This window comes from Macaca mulatta, chromosome 18 (genome assembly GCF_049350105.2).
Source record: "Macaca mulatta isolate MMU2019108-1 chromosome 18, T2T-MMU8v2.0, whole genome shotgun sequence".
In the NCBI taxonomy this organism is placed as follows: Eukaryota; Metazoa; Chordata; class Mammalia; order Primates; family Cercopithecidae; genus Macaca; species Macaca mulatta.
This window is the reverse complement of record NC_133423.1, coordinates 78,830,968-78,844,911: the sequence shown is the minus strand read 5'-3', so window position 1 is coordinate 78,844,911 and position 13,944 is coordinate 78,830,968. Positions and strand designations below refer to the sequence as shown.

General features: G+C 39.5%; 1 protein-coding gene across 16 annotated transcripts in view; it reads right to left on the bottom strand.

Annotated features, from left to right (window-relative positions):
* PTPRM (protein tyrosine phosphatase receptor type M) overlaps window positions 1-13,944 on the bottom strand; it is an 829,686-nt gene that overhangs the window by 619,227 nt on the left and 196,515 nt on the right. For 3 of the 16 annotated variants that reach the window (XM_077975166.1, XM_077975167.1, XM_077975164.1), the window contains exon 1: window positions 4,101-4,296. The exons of the other annotated variants lie outside the window; for them this stretch is intronic. The gene's annotated coding sequence lies outside the window, so the exon portion shown is untranslated. Of the gene's footprint in view, window positions 1-4,100; window positions 4,297-13,944 lie in introns of those variants that run through there. 16 annotated transcript variants of the gene reach the window in all.

Genomic DNA, 13,944 nt, shown 5'->3' with positions numbered 1-13,944 from the left:
TAACATGTACCTCACGCGGTATTTCTGACAGTTAAATAAGACAGCAAATATAAAGTCAGTGTAACAAGAGTCAGGCATGTTCAACCAGCATCAGTTATTATCAGTTCTTCAATCCTTCTTGCCAGATATACCTCATAGAACAAAGCACTCAGGAGTTCATTTCATTGCAACTAGTTGGAATAGATAATTGAAAACTTCCAAGTGCACCTCATGAGAAGATGAAGAGTTGTGAGCATTCATATAGGTAACACCCTGCCGGTGCCTCTATTAAACATGGAAGTGCCAAGAACAGGCGGTTAGTGAGGTTCTTCAAGTAAATACTATGGGGGACAATGAAAAAAATATGATAACGAGGCAAAGTCCTCTGAAACACAGTAAAAGGAAGCATTTCTAAAAATACAGTCTTCTTGATTTTCTGAATAACACAGACGCATTTTGCCATCATCCACAGGAGTATGGTCAGCAACAGACCCCCTATGTTTTCTCCAGAACTGTCACACCTGGGCTGGCTCCCAGCACTCCATGGCCGTACTGTATTCCTCTGTTAAATCAAAGTAAATTATTTCTGTTTCATAGAGGGGAATCACGACTGAACCAAAGTCATATACAAGATGGAGGAAAGCTGATACAAGCTGGGTGGGGTGGCATTCTGCATCACTCATTCTGTCTCTGTCTCTCTCTCACACACACACACGTGTACCTGATATCTCCATCATACCTTGGAAAGGCTTTTCCTTAGCAACGTTGAATACAACACACAGGTTCTGGATACGAATGAGTTACTAAGCAAAAAGAAGTGTCACTGGATGGCAAATACTCAGGTAATTGATGACAATGATGATTCCTATACTGTTCCCAGACATGCAATTCAACACAATAACATAAAAAATTAAATTGATAAAACTGTTAAAAGTATAACTTAAAAGGCAAGGGAAGTAGAGCAAAGAAAAGGACACTATAAATGTGGCTAGGACTCCACCCACCTACCACCAAAAAAATTTTTTTAAAAAGTCACTAAGTTCATGTACCGGATGTTATCCACAGATTTCACTTGGAGTTTTGGGGTAGCCAGTGCAAAGAAGAAAATATGATTGATCATACAATTTACAGTACCTATAATATAATATATAAATGTGATAATAGAGACTAACATTTACCCAGGACTTGTTTAATCCTCACACCAACTCTATGAGGTAGATACTATGATCCTCATTTTACAGATACAGAAACCAAGGCATAGAAGGTTACACAGCCTGCCCAAGATCTCAAAGCTGGACAGTCGTGAGGCAGATACTTGAATCCAGGCATGCAGTCATAAGGGACCCATATTCTTAACGCTACAGGATAGTATCTCCCAAACTGGAGACCAAGAAGATACACAACTACACTAACCCTAAATTCAGAAAGAACTATCTCCCTTCCCAGAACCCTAGGAAGAAGCAATTGCCAAAAGTTAATGAACAGAGTTCTCAACAGTATCCCTCAGAACAGAGCAATGAGGTTTAGGACCCATTCAGTAACATCTTATGATAGTATGTGACCACACTCCAAGTCAACAAGCTTGATTCAGTGGGAGCCCAGTGCATTCTAGATTAAAACTGAAATATGTTTTAAAATTATCTTTGTGGGCTGGGCACAGTGGCTCATGTCTGTAATCCCAGCACTCTGGGAGGCTGAGGCGGGTGGATCACCTGAGGTCGGGAGTTCAAGACTAGCCTGACCAACATGGAGAAACTCTGTCTCTACTAAAAACATAAAATTAGCCAGGTGGCGCATGGCTGTAATCCCAGCTACTCAGGAGGCTGAGGCAGGAGAATCACTTGAACCCGGGAGGTAGAGGTTGCAGTGAGCCAAGATCATGCCATTGCACTCTAGCCTGGGCAACAAGATCAAAACTCCGTCTTAAAAATATATATATATATATATACACACACACACACACACACACACACACACACACACACATATATATACATACATACATACACACACACACATATACACATATATCTTTATGGATACTCTTGCCTTAGTGGGCTGCTGTAAGTTTGCACATTTACTCCAACTAAAAACTGCAGCTAGTCTGTGCTGTTATTGAAGTGCAGACCCACATGTTTTTTATTCTTCGTGTTTTTCAAGACAAGATCTCATTCTACCGCTCAGGATTGAGTGCAGTGGCAGTGGCACAGTCCTAGCTCACTACAGCCTTGATCTCCCAGGCTCAAGCAGTCTTCCCACCTCAGCCCACAGAGTACCTGGGATCACAGGCACATGCCACCTTGCCTAGCTAATTTTTTGTTTCCTTTGAAAGAGACGAGATCTCCCTATATTGCTGATTTTGAACTCCTAAGTTCAAGTGATCCTCTCGCCTCAGCCTCCCAAAGGGCTAGGATTAAGGCAGGATCCAACATGCGCATATCCTATATGTTTTAGAAATCAAAGGAAATGGAGTTGGGCCCGATATTCTCTCCTGAAAATCATAGAGTTTCAGAAGAGAAAGGCCCATAGGCAGAGTAGCAACTCTGCTCAAAAGCAATATTGATTATAACTGTATCTTGGTCACCTTGGTATTCCTTAGAGTAGGACGCATGATAAACACCCAATAAAGGCTTTTTAAAAGGATGGGTAACGAATCCCCCAAAGTTCTATGCAAAATCTGGCTGCAATTATTTTGCCTGGAAATTTCCAAAAGAAGCATAATATAATAAACATCTGAACAATGAAAACAATCTTAACCTTCGTCCACAAACCATCCAGCCCTGTCCTGGCGTATCCCAGGATGAATCAACTGCAAAATGTGACGAAATCAATGAACTTGTTCATTTTTCTAGTATGGCTGAAAACTGTAAGCAAGTTAAATGTTAATGAAGTCCACAAATTATGGCTTTCAGTTTACAGATGCTGAATTCTTTTTTTTTTTTCCTGGCAATTATTAGAAAGCAAGGCTAGTTGTTGATAAAAGTCATTCTTGATTCATGAAAATAAAATATTGTCACTTGCATAATGGAGGATATTTATCTTTTTTCTTTCTTTGGAACAGCTGAGGATGATTCAGTTAATTCAAGAGTAGTATGAAATCATTAAGGCATAAGCTATAAAGAAAATGGTCCATTTTCACCCCAAAGGAAAACTTATGTGACCATTCTACATCCTACTGAAGCTTCAGGTCTGGAGACAGAACAACAGAAAACAAATTGACAAGAATTAGAGTCCACCATTTAAAGCAGTATATTAAAAATTGTTTTTTTATTGTGACTCATAGTCATGACATCTTGACCCAATACACGTAAAAAATTTGGACACTTTAAAAACCAAATTTATCTCTACTGAGATAAACAAATATTTATCATTCTGTTCTAAGAGGAGGCTCTAGACCACTAAATTGATTTCAAGATCCTTCAAGATTGCTACTTGTATTCTTCAGGTTTGAGGGTAAGAGCCATCACCTAGGACTGTTTATTTAGCTTGAAGTTACCAATCAGCACTACTGTGTGAGAGCACTGCCACACAGTCTAAGGGCAACCTGTGAGCTACAAAGTTCTCTGGTATCAACAGCTACCATTTCACAAATAGAGACCACGTGCCAGTCAGATTCTGCCTAAGGCAAAATATAGTTATGATGTCATTGACTCCTCACAACCAGTAAGACTTTTATCTCAACATGTCTGATTTGATTAACATGTTACAGAACAAAAACCATGCAAATATAAACATGTATTACCTCATTTTAATTAAAAAAAATTCTAAAGGCAAACATCAATATTCCCTGTGCCAGTTATCAATGTACTACACCTCTTAGCTCTAAATCCACTTTTCATTTCAAAAATGTATCCAGACGCTTTAACTACGTTTTCTGTCCTAGTGAGCAAGAAGGTAAGTTTTATCAGTAGAGGGTACAGGAGAGATCCTGCAGGAGGAAGGGGTGGCCTCCCTGAGCTCCCTGGCAGGCCCCTCAGTGCACAACGCAGGGTCGCCCCCTGCCTGGCTCCTCCAGTAGCAGCAGCTTGCCCCTGCACAGTGTGCCAGTGGTTCTGTAGCAAGTGCCTCCAGCAGAACACCACCTATGAACAGCTTTCACAGCCAATCAGAGGGCACATTACCTCTGAGTCCTGCAGGTGCAGCCCCATAGTAACTCCTCTGCCATCCACTGAGCCACAGCCTTCCCCTGGATCTCAGCAACGAGTCTCCTCCTTGGAGCTCTGTCTCTGCCCTGGGCTAACGTCTGCTCCATACATCCACTATTCCCTCATTCTTCAGAGCTCTCCTTAGTTTGTACTAACCCATCTCTTGTATTTTAATACCCCGTTACAGTTACTTAGTCTTTATAATAAATGTTCCCTAATTAAATTACTATGTTGCTTCTCTCTCCTGATTGGATCCTGATCAGTACATTCTTATTTTTACAAATGGCAGTTTAAAAGGGTCACATAATCTCAACCAGAGTCACAGGAGCTTCAGCGCAGGACTAGCAATTCAAATAAGGTCTGTAGTCACACATTTTCACCAAGCTCTAGAAAGTAAGTAAACAACAATTTATGGTGCTTATATACGAACTGTTCAGTGATTTGCATTGTAAATAAGCTCTTGAAAGTGCTGTTTCTAAGAAGCCAGTGGAGGACAATCAAATGTTAATTTCATAAACTTGTAAGATAAACACACATTTTGAATTGTTCTGCCTTTAACAGGTTAAATTGACTTACATACACTAGCAATCATTCTTCCTGTTATAATTATAGTCCATTTAAAGTTATTTTGTAAAAAGACTGTAATACTCCTTGATGAGTTTTTCTGGAACATTTTTCGTATTTGTTCCAAATACAGAATGACCCCATTTAAGTCAGCCTTTATTAAATGCATAAAGTATTAAATGGGTCTCTCTATAGAGAAGGCAGGTCAAAAAATAGTGCTATAGTACCCCCCGAAAGAATTAATGTTATATGTTCTATTTTCCTAAATTACATGAAATCTAAGATGATCCTATTTATTTCAAATTTAAAACTGTGTAGAATAAATGGCTATAAACTACACAATGCAAAGGATAAACAGAAAGAGAGCTTTAATAGACATAATTATTTTAGGAGTATTTAAAAAAAACTATACCAACATAGCAGAGGCTCTGCTTTCTTCTTTTAAATCACAGTGACTTCTACATTTAATTGCCTGCCAAACAATAAAAGTATATAATGCCTCTTAAACTTTGAGTGCGCCAGTGATGTTTAGTGAATCAGACACTAAGCATTATAGAAATGCTCTTCTACATAATTTAATCTAGCAAGCAGTTTTTACACATTGCACAGGCATTTAAATGGCTAACGCTTTGCTCTATTATAAGAAGTGCTATTTGCCGATGGATATATTTTATATGTTACAAAGCAAAAAAGTTGTCTTGTCCTTGAAGTTTCTATGATTTATTACACTTACCACGTCTTCATTTCATATCGATCTATGCATTCCTAATTTTTTAAAAGGCTGAATTGCAACAAACAAAGATGTATTTTTCTTATTGATAGTAAAATCTTCTTTAATGGGCAGTAGTATTATTCTATTCCTAAATATTGTAATGCAGCCAAATTATTAGGAACTTGACTATCTCGATTTTCCACATACAAATGAACACCTCATAGAGCTGCTATTGGGTTTAATTAAACCAACTGCATGAATTCCCTGCATAAATGTGAATTTATCTGAATATAATACTGGTGCTCTTATCCTCTATACCACTATAGAGAAAACGAGAGAGAGTGTAAAAAATAGTTGTCTGCCTCTATGATAGAAACAGAAGTAACAAATGAAAACATAATGATGAAACAGCTGCCAGAAATGTCTCAGGGAGAAGATGGTCAAACTAACTCAGTATTTATGACCTGATCTCTGAAGTCACTGTTGTCCTGAGTCCCAAACTGGAGCAGTAATTCTCCAAGTGGGTCCCTGGACAAGCCACCATCACCTAGGAACTCAGAAATGTGAATTCTCAGGCCTCATCCCAGACCTACTGAGTCAGAACCTCTGGGAGTGGGGCCCGGCAGCCAGAGCTTCAACAACTCTCCAGGTGACTCCAATGTACTCTAATGTTTGGTAATCACTGTTCTGGACCAACCTATTTAACTAGAATATCCTGGGAGCAGCCCCAGGAATCTGTGGTTTTAAAAAAAGGTCCCAGAGTAATCTAATCATTGACCCAGAAAGAGTGCTCTAGGGATCAGTAGTCTCAAACATTTTTCAGAAGACATCCGTTCTTAAAAAGGTACAACCATCCTATGTGTGTTTATGTATAATCATGTAGTGCTCTACATATGCAGATCATTACAAGCATGCATATACTGACCTTAAGTATTATTAGAAAATATATGTAAGTTGAAGTCCAAATCTTTTCTTCCATACATCAATGAGTTTTACTGTATTCCTCAAAAAGGATATGAAGAAAGTGATTCAGAGATCATTGCTCTAAATAATGCTTTTTGGTCATAAACACCTCTCAGATGAAAAAGGGCAAGAGAATAGCACGGCTGGATCAAAGTGTTGAATTTTTTGCTTAAATTTCATGCTAAGAAAACCCTGATCTGTAATTTTTCTCCTAAGTAGAGCTACTCAAAACAAGAAGAGATATCTTAGATAAAAAACAATCCTGGTTACTGGTTAGAGATACCCAGGAAATTAATTAAAAAAAAAAAAAAGAATTGCATTTTATGCCCAGTAGCACTGCTGCCAGTTTAGTATGATTTACAAATCCATCTCGTGATTTTATTAGCATAAAATCATTATCTGGGACAGCTGATAAACTCCTGAACTCACCAATATGCAGTACAGTCAAACCATGCTATTTATTCAACTTAAAACAGCCAGCCAACTATTTGTTTTCACTGGATGTTGATTAACCTAAACTCAACTAAATGTATTTCCCTCAATGAAAATTTTTCTACACATTATATTCATCGGGTAGAACCAAATTATAAGGAAAAAGTAAATATAGTTTCACATATCCTGTTGGTAAAATATGCATTCCAATTTCCTATCATGAGGAGAACTTCTAACACAACAATGGGGAACTCGTACAGCTGAGTGTATTTAATTAGGATCACAGAACTGAGATACAGTGGGTCCTGGATCTATCAGTTGCATGTGTCTTGCTCTTTGCATCAAAAGGAGATAGGCAGTCTTCATATCAAAGGTATGTTTAACTTACATGATTTCAATGTTGAAAAGGAAGGGGCGTATGATAGAGAAATCGTACATTTAGTCCAGAAGCCTAACAATCTTAGGCTCCAAACAAGCTGAAACTAAGAAATTAGAAATATGAACTGGTGCTCCTCCACCTCCACCTAGTTAGTCTCTGCTCCTTCATTCTTCAGGCTTTGCTTAGTGTGACATGTCATTGGGGTCCAAATAATTTTCATGCTTAAAGATCAGCATTTTAATTGAAGCGTGTCCAAAATCCAAATCACCAATCTAATCCTATGCTCAAATGCATAAACAGCAATCTAAAGCCAAGGGGGCGCAGGGATTGACTCTATTGGACTTACTGAGAAACAATATACTGGTCTTCAACCCAGAAGGTTCCCTAAAGTATTTTGGGGTACAATTTTGAACATGAGCAAATCCCTGAGAATTTGGGCCCTATACAATGTATGAGTCCTTTGTAATATTACCTAACTCCCAGGGAAATAGGGAAGATTGCACTTAGAGGTGTATGTGAAAGTGTAGTCACTGTTCCAAGGTGATGAACATCAAAGAAAGTCACAACTATGTTTGGTACATGCTATCTGAAATAGGAAAACAAAGTCACAGACATTTCTTTATCTATCTTGCCTATATTGGCTGAGTCACTGCCTCTCTGCCTGACACCTTATCTCCTAAACAACTGCTTAAATTTTTCTTTCAGTCTCCTATTCCTACCATGCCACAATTTGAGTTTCAGCTCATGTTCCCGTTTGATTTGACTCATTCCCTCAAACCTGGATTCTGCCCTCTCCAGTATATGCCACACACTCCCAACAAGCTGAATTTTTATAAAATACACAGCTGAAAATGCTCTCGCCATTCTTAAAACTATTCATCAGCCCCTCATTGTCCATGGGATAGTATTCAAATTTTAATCATGTGACATCTGTTGTTTTTCTGATTCGACCCCAGTCTACCTCTTTATCTTCATTCTTTGCCACCACTTCCCTTTAGTTTTACACTCTAGTAATTCCCGACTATCTGTAGATTCACCCCCAATGACCCTCCTGCCCATATGCTACCCCCATGCTCATGCAGTCCCTGCACCTGTTCAGCGCTTGTCCCACCCCTCCCCGCAGTGTCTGCCTGGAAAACTCTTGTGCACTTTTCAAATCCCAGCTCAGACAACACCACTCCCAGGTACCTGTTGCTGAGGGCTTTTCACAGATAAAATCAATCACTCCTTCCCATGTGGTAACCATCACTGCCAAATATACTGGTTTTCTTGATGTCCTTATCATACTGCAGGGCAATGTAACTTTGGACATGCCTGTCTTCTCTATTGCACTGGGAGGTCCTTGACAAGGACAATGTTCTGTTCATCTCTGTATCCCCAGTCCTGGAAAAGTGTTTGTCACTCATTAAATACTTGCTAAATTTAACGGAATTTTGTAAAGTCTTTTGTAACAAAGGTAAGAATAAAAACTGTTTACTGCTCTATCTTTATTAGAAAAGGAGCACTGAAGAAAAAACATCTAATGGACTCCATTCACTGAACACTCTGGCTACATCAAAGGAAGAAGAAATCCTGATTCTAGAGTTTTGCCTTTTTTATCTGACTCATGGCATCTCCCTCCTTCCCTGTCTCCATCACTCCTCCTAAGGACTTGTGTGCCAAGCATGATGTCAAGCACTAGGGAGGAAAAGGGGAGGGGATAAGAGAACAGACATGATGGAAAAGAAGTCCTTGTCCTCAAGGAAGACAACTTGTGGAACACGGAGGAGTTAAAAGGATAAATATGAAAAATGCTGTAAGAGCCAACAGGAGATACAAAAACTCATCCTGAAGGTCTCCTTTTCCAACATGAGCCAGATAAAAAAAGAAAACCAGAGAGTCAGCACCTAAATGTAAGAATCTACTAAGATATCAATGGCCTGTTATTCTAAGAATCTGCATAATAAGGCTATTATTTGGCAGACCTCAGCATAAGTCAACGAAAAGCACAGGGACTTTATGTGCATCATACTGGAACTCTGGTTCAGTGCCTCAGTCAGTGTGCCTGCAGTTTTTGTTTCAAACCTGAGAAGAATGTCAATATTTACGTATTATGTGTATTTCAAATTTATGAAACATACAAGTAATTAATATATATTCAATGTTAAATTTCAATATTCAGGCCATAAAGAAAGCATGCTTTAATGAAAATTTTTTCCTTATTAATTTCTTTTTTTTTTTTTTTTTTTTTTTTTTTTGAGATGGAGTCCTGCTCTGTCACCCAGGCTGGAGTGCAGTGGCACAATCTCGGCTCACTGCAACCTCCACCTCCTGGATTCACGCCATTCTCCTGCCTCAGCCTCCCGAGTAGCTGGGACTATAGGCGCTCGCCACTACGTCCGGCTAATTTTTTGTATTCTTTAGTAGAGACGGGGTTTCACTGTGTTAGCCAGGATGGTCTCGATCTCCTGACCTCGTGATCCACTCGCCTCGGCCTCCCAAAGTGCTTTATTAATTTTTTAAATAAGGAAGCTACATTCCATGCAATTCTCCAAGCTCTGAGCAATACTTAGCACAAAAAGCTGTGATGAATCAGCTTTCCTTCCCATCCTTTTCCATGACCAATCAGTTGCTAAAATATAGGAAACTAAAAACATTAACCCTTCTCAAGGTCAACACAGCTGGGATATCTTTCCCTCTTTTTCTAATTGAGTGTTTACTCAATATTCTATTTACTTTTTAGCATGTATTATTTTACCACTGATTAAAGAGAACAGGTCTGCTGAGAGAACAACCCTGAACCAAGAGGCAGACGGTCTGGGTTTCAGTCCTGCCCTTGCCTGTGTGTGGCTTTGGACAAGGCAACCAGGCAGCAGAATAGAGCTAGGGTAGAAAGAATGTAGATTTGCCACCAGAAGGAGCACAGATGAGTCCAACCCTATCAACTTACAAGCTTTGCTCATCTATTCATCTATAAAACCATCTACCTTCTAGAATCTTGTAAGAATTAAATGATTCTGTATATATGTGTGTGTTTCTATAAATACATATATTATGCTATGTATCTATTGACCTACTTACCTATCTAGCTACCTAGTAAATAGTTAACTGTGGGTTTCCTTTCCTTTCTGGGTCTCAGTCCTGTCTATAAAAGAGCATGATGACTCAGATCCCTGAGTTTTTCACCTTGTGATCCTCACAACCCTCAGGCTCTCTCAGCCCATAAGGGCAAACCCAGCACAGGCCCTTCTAAAACCCTGCTTCAACCAGACATATTCGACTTTCATATACTTAAAAGTTGGGGTACTGTAGGCAACAGAAAGACTAGGCCACAAAAAATTTAATATTTAACAATGCTAGACTCTTTCAGGCCTAGATTATCTCTAAGGTAATATTCCCACCCTAAGACTGCACATGCTATTATTTTTTTCTTCTCCTCCCTTAAAGATAATAATTCTTCATCAGCAACATAATTAAGGTTAGATCAGGTGGATTGTTGGGGAAAGTGGCTATACTAGAAAAACTAAATAAAATAATGTTAAATATAAGCAAGAAGGATGGCTAAGCTCAAAGTTAAAGCAAGAATAGAAGAAGCAGCAGCCGAAGAGAAGGCAGAAGAGACCCTACTGATATGAAGCTCCGTGCTAGTGCTGGCCATGGCCAGGCTCCTGCTCTATTGTGAAAAAGTAAGAAACCTGAGGTTACAGGACAAGGCATCCAGGACTGTCAATCCTGCACGGGCTGGGACCCATTTTAGGTGACTGCTCCTATCCTAGTCAATCCAAAATGACGTCATATTTGCTGAAAAGGTCACTGAAGAACACCTAATATTATAGTTTCCATACAACTCTCCTTAACCCAAACCTCTTCTCAGCCTCTGCTTACTAATGTCTAAAAGTATTTGAGTAAGTTTACATTTTTCCATCTGTAACAAAGAGACTTGAAATTTAAAACTCAAAAGAACATAATATGAAAATGGCTTCACATAGCCAGTCCTCTAACCACGGCTACTCCAAAAAAATATTTATTTAGAGCTATTGTGCACAGGGCCACATAAACAATCCACAAGTAAGGATAACTAGATATTAGATATTTTCTATTTTGATGCAGATTACATAAGAATATTACACATATGAAAAGTGGTTGGAAAATAAGTTTAAAAAAAGAAGACAGTATCAAATTCAATGACTTCATAATATGCCTGGGACGAGCCTTCTTTGCATCAGAAACTATTCATTGGGATGTGTTTAATATACTAAGAGAGTAGGGAGTTGTTTCTCAGGAAGCATTTTTATTTTTCATATGGCTGACTTGTAAGAACTTGTGGTTGCTGGGATAAGTTAATCAAAGTGTCACCATATATTTGGTTTTAATAGTCTGAGCGGGTAATTTTATATTTGATTATCTGTGGCTTGCCTCTCTCTTTGAGACATTCTTTAAATACCCTTATTGTTGGCCCTTGGCCATATTGGACACTTACTTTTAACAATACCTAGTACTGTGTATGTTGTGAATAGAGAATAAACACTTGTGCATCGATGTAATATTGACTGGGCTTAAGAAATAGTAACCCTTCATGGGGCTAGAAATTTGCCTAGAGGAGGCTTCACAGACCAGCTCAATTTCTGTAAAGTTTAAACCAACGATCAAATGTGGTGCTGAGTAGCTGCAACCGCCTGCCGAAGGACAAGCTACTGTTACCAGCTGATAACTCTGTCTCAGCCATCACCAGGAAACACATCCCTGATCACAGAGTCCCTCTGACAGAGTTACGTCATCCCATTCGCTGTACTGAATTTGCCAGTATAAACAATATGTTCATTTTACCCTAGGTTTAGGGGAGAAATGAGGGTGTGTGCATCACTTTTCAGCAGTACACTTCACTAATGCAAAAATTCTTGGGTTGGGAGTGAGTAAAAACCAAGTTGTATCAATCTCATTTTTCTCCATATGCTCTATAAACTTCAGAGAGATGTTTATCACAGAAATACAGACAAGACCTTAACCACAGGAGAGCAAAATGTGGTATCTTTACTGATAATTAGTAATAAAGACCTTCATTCTACTGAACTTTATTTCTAACTTCAGAATTAAAAAGTAAAACCCAGGGGAAACCAGAAGGTTTAATTAGGTCAGAGAAAAATGTGGACTTGTAATGTTACCCAAAAAAAACCTATTATAGGCAAATTGTTAATTGCTAGAGCCACTAAACACTGTATGTCCTTTAAACACTGAGATAGTAACACAAACATAAATCCTGATTTGCAAATTGGGTGGTAAGCCTTTACTTCCCTACGTGTTTCCAGTACCAACAATTCCTATGACACAAAATGTTTCTTTAAAGGTTACTGATCTCCAATATTCCTGCCATGGTGCTGCTATTCTCATTCTGGATCAGAAGCTTTTGTCTTAGCTCAGTGGTTCTGAAACTTTGGGGAGGTTATGGATCCCTTTGAGTACCTGAACAGAGCTACCCAGGATCCTCTTCCCTAGAACAAATGCGTATCTGTGCAAACTGTGTAATTCCTTGGGTTACAAGGCTCTTAGAGGTAATTCAACACTTACTCAAAGTGTGCTTCACTGGCCACCTGCATCAGAATCACTGGGATAAATTACTAAACACATAAATATTGAGTCCCATTCTAGATTTATGGAATCAGAATTGTTGGGAGTGAGGTTGGGGCTCTGAATTTTAGGATGTGTCCCCCATGATTATGCCGCCGGTTGATGGGCAGGTAAGCTCCTCTGCTATGGCCATTTTGCTATGGCATGCACTTAATTTTCCCTGAGAAGCCCAAGCTCTGCTTTATCTCCCCATGACTGAAGGGTATCTCCACCAGCCTCCTCTGCATCCCCACCCACTCTTCATGCTCGGCTTGGGATACTCCATACCCACTACCCTGCAACCATGCACATCAAGCTTAGACCCCCTTCTGGATATCACCTGGAAACACTTCTCACCCACCATCCCAATAAGCTCGTGCTCAGTCATCCATTAAGACCCATTACCATGGAACGTACTAGCACCCTTCTCTATTCCTGGGTTATTCATTTTTCACTTCATCTCCACAATTCTCCTACATACAAGATTGTGCCCCTTATCACCCTACATGGTGTGTGTGTTTTCACTTGGCTTCCCAAGAACAGGAAGAAGCCTCCCCAGAGCCTTACTGCAGAAACACCCACCTGCTGCTGGCTGCCCAGGAGTCACTCCTCGACTATGGTCGCAAGACTGAAGGATACCCAACTTATATTTCTCCACTGGAACACAGAATTATGTCTTTCTCTGTAGGTGAAGCTGACCTTAGAGAACACCCAAAGTATTGTGCAAATATGGAAAACTAAGGCTGATTCATCAAAAGCAATCCAGTCAACATCCAAAACTCCTGATTCATCCGAGGGTACTGTTTAACACAGAATCCTGACCCTTGAGTTTAATTTAGTCAGGAACACAGAACACACACATGACCTACTAGAATTCAACATTGTGACCAGAAGGTGACATAGTATTGGAGATTACTAAAAGGCCTACTTCAGATTAGGAAGAACAAGGAAGAATTCACAGGGGAGAAGGCATTTAAGGTATGGCTGGGAAGCTGGGAGAAGTTCTGAGTGGCACATACAGAGCATTCCAAAGAGCCCTAACAGAGGACAGGTGGCCCATTATGAGAAGGCCTTGGTGTGTGTGTGGAATAAAAGTTTGCTGCAGTGCGAATAATGTTTAAAACGTGGCTGAAGATCAGGCTACAAAGGTGGATGGCAGCAGTACAGGCCAGGCTGGGGTCCACACT